The sequence below is a fragment of the Triturus cristatus genome, chromosome 6 (assembly GCF_964204655.1).
Source record: "Triturus cristatus chromosome 6, aTriCri1.1, whole genome shotgun sequence".
NCBI lineage: Eukaryota > Metazoa > Chordata > Amphibia > Caudata > Salamandridae > Triturus > Triturus cristatus.
Genome location: NC_140589.1, coordinates 1,015,205,850 through 1,015,213,635, shown reverse-complemented (window position 1 = coordinate 1,015,213,635; position 7,786 = coordinate 1,015,205,850).

Here is a 7,786-nt window from a genome sequence, read left to right as displayed (position 1 = left end):
AATTAGACCCTGGGTCTGTTTTGAGTGATTTTCAATGTTGTCAGTCAAACCTGCCAAGCCGATAACTGTGCAGATTGACAATGGAAATAAAAAAGATTTCCCAGTGAAACCTAAAGATCTGCAGATTTGCACATGTATATTTGTTACAATCATTGCAATAAGTGAGGGACTGTTTTACATCTCAAAAGTATTAGGAATCAGTGCAGATATTCTTCATCTCATTGATGCATTGTATACAGAAAATAACCATTTTGTGCTCTATTTTTTCACTGCTGCAGTTTTTAATGTTTTAATCGGGGGTCAGTTTTTAATGTTTTAATCAGGGTCAAAACGCAGACCAGACCTATTGGCATTGCCAATACTTGTTATTTCATGGCAACTTTCTTGTAAATTTGATAAATAAAAAGCTTTGCCAATACTTATTATTGCATAAACACTTTCTTGTAAATTTGAAAACAAAAAGATTTGCAAATACCTGATATTGCATGGCAACTTTCTTGTACATTTGATAAACAAAAGCTTTGTCAATACTTTTTATTACATGGCAACTTTCTTGTAAATTTGAAAACAAAAAACTTTGCCAATAATTGTTATTACGTGGCAAATTTCTTGTAAATTTGAAAAAAAAGCTTTGTTAATACTTGTTATTGCATGGCAACTTTCTTGTAAATTTCAAAACAAAAAATAAATAAAATGGCGGCCACTGTGCAATCAGCATTTTGTTTGCTAGACTGTACCATAAACTCGCAACCACAAACAGAGGGACACAGCCACCTGTCAACCGCATTGTATGTGTGCACTGAGATGCGATTTACAGTACCACAGTGGTTTGATGCTTATCAGTCAGAGGATATTAAGAGGTTGCTGAGTTTCTCAAGACTTTGGGGGATATTCACAAGGACTCATCTTCGATTTATCTCCACCTTAACGCATCAAAAGTGGAGATAGATTTAACACCTCATTCACAAGCCGGAGCAAACTGCAGACATCGCCAGTATTCCTGCGATAACTGCCCCAAAATGTATGTCCACGGTGGACACCACCAACTAACCCTAATGAGATGCATAGTAGGCATTCCCGTGCAAAAACACACGAAAAACCACAACACCACTTTCACAACGAACTGCCAGATCCGCGATGCGAGTCAAAACCATGCGATAAGACGCAGTAGCAGCAGGTATTTAACACCTGCCTCCTGCAGGTGAAAAGCCGGACGACTACCTGCAGTAGGCAACATAGCCCCGCACACAGCCACACCCGAAGAACAAACAACGCCATGGAGCTACTCATCATGCAGCTCGGAGCCCCAACAGGGCCACAACACCCACCACCACCCCAGGACCGCCACTGCCCCCAGGACCCGGACCAGCCCCCCCCCCCCGGACCACCACAGAGGCAGCACAAAGTAAGACAGCAGACCTACTGAAAACACACCACTCTCACAGACTTAATGCCCGGGGAAGTAATTGCCCACTACAGGCTCAAAAGCTCAACCATCATCCGCATCATGACCCACATCGCCCACAGGTTGACAGTCCCAACACAGCAGAGAACCAACACCCCTCCGCAGATAAAGCTGCTGGCTGTGCTGCAACTGTTGGCCTCTGGTACCCTCCAACCAACAACTGCCAGAGTCGGAGGGGTCTCACAGCCAGCCCTATCAAAGTTCATCACACCTGTCCTGGATGCCATCATCAGCTTCATACCCCAGTACCTTCACTTCCCCCACACTGCACAGGAACAGCAGGAGACCAAGCAAGGCTTCTACGCCATAGCTGGATTCCCAGCAGTGTTGGGGGTAATAGACTGCACATATGCCCCACTTGTGCCCCCGGCGGCTACAGCACACCACTACCGCAACAGAAAGCACATGCATTCCATCAATGTGCAGGCAATAGTGGACCACCGGGGAATGTTCACCAATGTCGTCACAAACATACACCGGCAGTGTGAACGATTCCTACATCTTCCAACAGTCCATCATCAACCAGCGCTTCCAGGATGGCACATATGGAACAGGACTGCTCGTTGGTAAGTGCCAAATCAACACACCATACACCTCAAAGCCACCATCACACAACGCACAACTGTGGGAATGCACACGTGACCAAACCACATACAAAATGTCAATCAACATGACCCCCTACCAGACACGACAACACTACTCCATGGTGATTCTGGGCTACTCCTGCACACAATACAGCTATATCATGACACCACAGCCACACAACAGCTGAACGTGTGGAGATGCGGAATGCAGCCATGTGCGAACGATGCAAGTGACCCGTGAATAGGAATGTACACAACGACAAGTGAGGTGTGGATGTGTAGGACAGACATGGGTATGCAGACCACAGATATGTCCATGCAGACCACAACTGCTGGTGACTGGAGAGTAGTAAACAGTGGACGCAACCATGTCACCCCAGGCCGTGGGTCAGATTGCGGAAATGTCGCTCGCTGCGTCCCCCCCTGTGTGCCTGAGCGTAGTTGGTTGGCCCTGAGTACGCCAGGCCTGTGCAGGGGTGTGAACAAAAACCCCGTGGCGTAGAGTGTGATTCTCTCCCGGAAAGGCCAACGTCACTGACAGGGCAGTGCCTCGCAGTCCGCCACGAGGCCGACGCCGTGAGCAGCAGGGCCTGCGACCCTGTGCGCCGGCTGAACCCCAGGACGCTAATACCCAGACCAGGCCTGCCCGCCCAGGCGCTCCAAGGCCACACTGCTTACCTGCCAACACAGTTGTGTGTCAAAGAGGGCCCACCACGTGCCGATGCAAGCTCCAAGCCCCAGTCCCGTGACCTCTGCAGCCTCCGCGGCCCACATTACTCATTTCTCATTGACATACTCCACCGGCATCCTGAGTCCTGAATGGCAGTGACCCCAAGTCTGTGGCAGCGGCCACAGCACCAGACTCCCTTATATCAGTGAAGCATAATTCCACATTGCAGGCCTGCGACATGTGGTGCCACTAACCCTGTGCGCCGTGAGTGACCATCAGCCTCCGGCGGAATATCGTTGGTGTCTGAGCCTGTGGCCTGGGGGTTGTCATCAGCAATGGGCAGGTACGGACTTGGTGTCTGGCATGAGTCTGTGGCATTCATATCCACCATGTTGCCGGACAGAGCTGGCATGTGCCCTCTGCATCATGTCCTGGGGGTAGACCTCCCATTCTCCCCGAGACACTCCGCAGAAGGCACCTATGACACATACGAGACCCTGCTCTGCCCTCATGACCCTACCCCAGTCTCCCGCAGGTCAGCGCCCGTGGTGGTGGGCCCGTGCTGGCCGCTGTGCATCCGGGGCCACCTACCCTGTGCGACTTAAGTCATCCCCCCTTGTTGTTCTGACATTGCATTTCTGAGTGCCTGATCACTGTTGGAGTTGTTGCCAGCATCAGCTACTCCCTGAGGGCTGGCTTACACTCATCCCACACATAGCCAGCACAGGCGTCACTGTATTAGTGGTCCTGCCATCACATCCTGCCGAACCAAGTATTGACTCTTTTCTCCCTGCACTGTCACAGGGGATCAAGGATATGCACTCTGCCCTTGGATGATGACACCCCTCCGAGACCTAAACACACCCGCCCAGAGGTAGTACAATGCCCCCACATACACACCAGGGGCATCGTTGAACGCACATTTGGCGTGTTGAAGTCACGTTTCAGGTGCCTGGACTACACAGGTGGAAAGCTCCTGTACAGCACCAATGCCCCATGGATCCCAGTTCCAGAAGTACCAGACAATGATGGTGACGATGGGGCAGGTGGCCCACATCCCACTGCAGCTGCGGCAGGAATGGCCCGTAGGAACACCATCATTGACAATTTCTTCTAATGAGCATGTCACATTGTGACCGTCCCTGGTAATCATGGGATAGTACAAAATGTCCAAAAGCACAGCATGTATGGATAAAACATTTGCAGGTTACAGGTTGTACTTGTACATTGTCAAGTCACAGTTTCCAGCTGTGCCAGATGTGATTTGCCATGCTGTGCACATTTGTGGCACCAGTTGTGCCCTGTGTTCTGTTGTGGAGGTGTTTGTACTGAGATGTTGTCAATGTCGAGGTTCACTTATACTTATGTGCCTATGCTGCACGGTGGGTGATTCGCTCATGCGGCTCTGATTTGTCTGCCACTGGTCCCTTTCATACGGTGTGCCTGTCAGTTCTGTGCTTCCACGGTGCTGAGATGTTGCAGACTTGGGTAACTTGTGCTCTTTGTTGAGTTGTGACTCTTGGGCATGGTTTGTCCGCAGATGTATCGTTGACGTCAGGAGTTGCTTGTGCAGGTGGTTGTGTCCGAGTGTGACCTGCTCCTTTCCGGTTGTGGTCCACACTCAGCCACCTCAGTGTTGTGCCGTGTACATTGTCATGGTGATTTGACTGCAGCCATGCTACTCATGTGGTGTCTCTTGCATTGTCAGTGTGGCTGACGTATATGCATGTTTGCTGTGTTTCGCACGTGTGCATGTGTTGGTTGTGTGCTTGTTGATGTGTTGGGTGGGTGCCCCATTGGGCACATGGTATACGTGGGACTAATTGGTGTTTGTGTGTGCTGAAGTGTTCCTGAAGAGTCATTGTGGGTGTGCAGTGTGCTCTGCTTAATTGTGCATGTGTGCCATTGTGCCCTTCTCCCCCCGTCCACCCACTCCCTAGTCGATGCGCACCCTGTTGATGTGGTGTCGGGTTATCTTGGACAGTGTCTGGATCCCCGACTCCTGTCACCATCTCCCAACTGGTGATTGTGGCCACCATCTTCTCCATGTCATTCAGCTCCTGGTGTTCTGCTGGCCCCCCTCCTCCAGGGTGTGTTGCTGCTTTCGTGTTGGCAGCGAGTTTCTGCTTGGTTTTGCCATTCACATCAGTCCAGAGCCTCTTGTGCTCTTCTATTGTCCTCTGCTGCCATGCGACGGCATTCACATGGTCCGAAGAGGTGTGCCATCTTTGCCTCTTTGTTGCCAATGACACGTTTGAGGTGACGCACAGTTGGTGGTGGTGTTCTGGCTCATCCGTGGCGATAAACGGGTTTTCCTGGCGACTGTACCCCGTCTTCCTCTTCTCATTGCACTTCCACGGGCCCCGTATTCATGGGTGTTCCTCCGTGGGGATTGTGTGGTTCATATTGTCCTCTGCAGTCGGTCAGGGTGCATCCATGGTACTCCGCAGTTGATGTCATTTTATAGTGGCATTTTCCGTATGCTGTTCTTGTGCTTTTTCCCGCATTACGCATGGGTATTGCTGGCCTCTCACTGGTTGTCACTGTTTTCTTATCGCGTTTGGGCACATCGTGTCTTTATACGCGTTGGGGTTTGTGTTTTTATCTCCATCGCGGTGGTTGTATCTCGGACATTGGCAGCGTTTTTGGCAGACTATCGCATGGTACCGCTGTGTTGTGAATTCCACGTTGACACAGGGTTATTTTCCCATGTTAGGCTGCGATGTGTAAAGTTGCGTTAACATTTTTTGGAGATGTTTAGCACACGTTCTTGTGAATATACCCCTTACTTTCATAACATGTAGCTGGGGGGAAATTATGCTCATTTCAAGGAACACAGAACCACTCCTTACATAATTATTGAAATTGTAGATTTTGTGGCCGTATGAGTTCCCAGACGCTTAGGCAAATATGTTCACCACTACAAAGATACAGAGTAGCAAAGTTTCAAAAAAGTTTGAAAGAGTTTTCTTTGTGGTTTTGTGTTTGTCTTCACAGTATGAATGCCCAAGAGTACCTTTGTTTAACTGTTGATATCCTAGTCAGCCAGGGGCATGTCTTACTCACCTTGACATTCATGTGCTTAGGAGTGATAACCTGGATGGGCTCAATCCAACCTTTTTTTAATTCACCTGGATAGCAAAACTGGGCTACAAAAATTAGTCCAAATTCACAAGTTTGTAGAATTTTTTGAAGTGTTCCTCTACCACAGAGAAATTTTAAAAAAGCTCCTGGCAACAGTGATGATTAAGCACTTGGCATGTGCCACCCAACACAGGCCATGTACTTTAATACGTAGTATTTGTTCCACAGTGTGCCACAGTATTCCTTCTGGACTTGACCATGGGGTAGTGCCCTTAAGCTTGAGCAGACCTACTATAACACAAATAGATAAATATTTAGAAATCAGTTGTAATCAGTAATAAATCATTTCTCTTCTGAGAGTGTGAGTGTAGTAATTTTGTACACCAATCTGACTAAGCGTTCGTATGAATGCGGGGAGTGGATTCAGAGCTCTCGCGAGTGAGACAAGTAGCGGACACTTGAGGATAAAGCCTGTTTCATCACTTAAGAAACTTCCAAAATGTAGTCTTAATCACAGTAACATTTGGGGGGAATATTGGAATAAGGGAGAAGCAATTTAAAGAAGATATAATCTGTGAAAGAGGGAAATGTATGGTTGGAGAGAGAGCGAACGTGAGACTCAGAAACATAACATCCATCCTATGGGGCTTATTGGCACTGAGACTGAGTGATAGGTGTTTATTGTTACCCAACTTAATGATACGCATTTTATCGACCTTCGAAGATAAAAGTCTGAGTGGATCTACCAGAATTTAAACCTGAGACCGCAAGGTCAACCACAGATTCCTATAGTGGATGCCATAGACAACTGAGGCATCAGACCAGGAGTACGAGTTCACTGTGGTATACCTGCACTGCTTTCACATACAACAGTTAGAGGTGCTTATTGCTTATATCCTTCATCTAGCCAATGAATGTACAAATTAGCACAAGCACTGCACATCATCAAGCTTAATCATTGTCATCGAGCGCAACCACAATCTCCCTAAACAATAGCACAAAAGCATCAATTCTTGTCGCACAGCTCTGTCGCTTGTGCGTGAGAAACTTGTGGCTGAAATAAATGATAAATAAACAAAAGCAATGAGCCTTCAATGCTTGGCAGAAGATGTGGCCTGGTGCTAAACCAATTTCTTTAGAACTCTAGGATCAAGTTTCTATTGTTCATTCGGCATTTGAATGCAACTTACATGCATGATTCTAGGTGATTCAGGTAATCTCACTGTGCCCATATTCCTAAATATATGAAATGCTATTATATTGTTCTGCCTCGTTGATGCAATGCCATAAGTGGCAAAGGGTTTGACAAATTGTGGCTCACGTGCCCACTGTTCCATTGGGAACAAGCTGCACCCCACTGAAGTGGCCTAAATAGGCTGAAACCTTTGGCTGAACTTAACAGGTTAGTGACTTTATTACCTGTGGTGGACTACCATCCACCCCAATTAATATAATCAACTTTCATTGATTGGTGTTAAGTGGTGGATTCCAGAACAAATAAGCATATTTACAAGGAGATATCGCCACCAGAACATCCCTTTTAGCGATCTTCTGGTGGTGATATGCCCATCTCCATATTTACAAAGCGGTGTTAGGCTAAATGTCACTTGTAAATAAGGCCCCTTTACAAGCATCACTTAGCTTGAAAGGGGCGTGCAATGGGGATTGCTGTGGGGGTCTTGTAAATATGCCCCACAGTGTAGGATAGAGGGTCCTTAGAAAAGAGTAAGAGACAAGAGCTGAAGGTCATCAACAGTGGAAAGACCAGAGGATCATGAGTTACCCATGTTGACAGGAGAGCACCCCAAGACTGGCACTGATAAGGCCACTTTTGGTCTGAAGGTGCTGCCTGCACTGTCACAGTGACAGGAGACAGTGGGCCAGACAGACTCCAGCAGGACACAGAGTGTATCACCCATGAGGGGGGCTGTGTGTCTTCCCTAGAAGTCCTAGACTGCTAGGCACATGGTCAATCACAGAGTA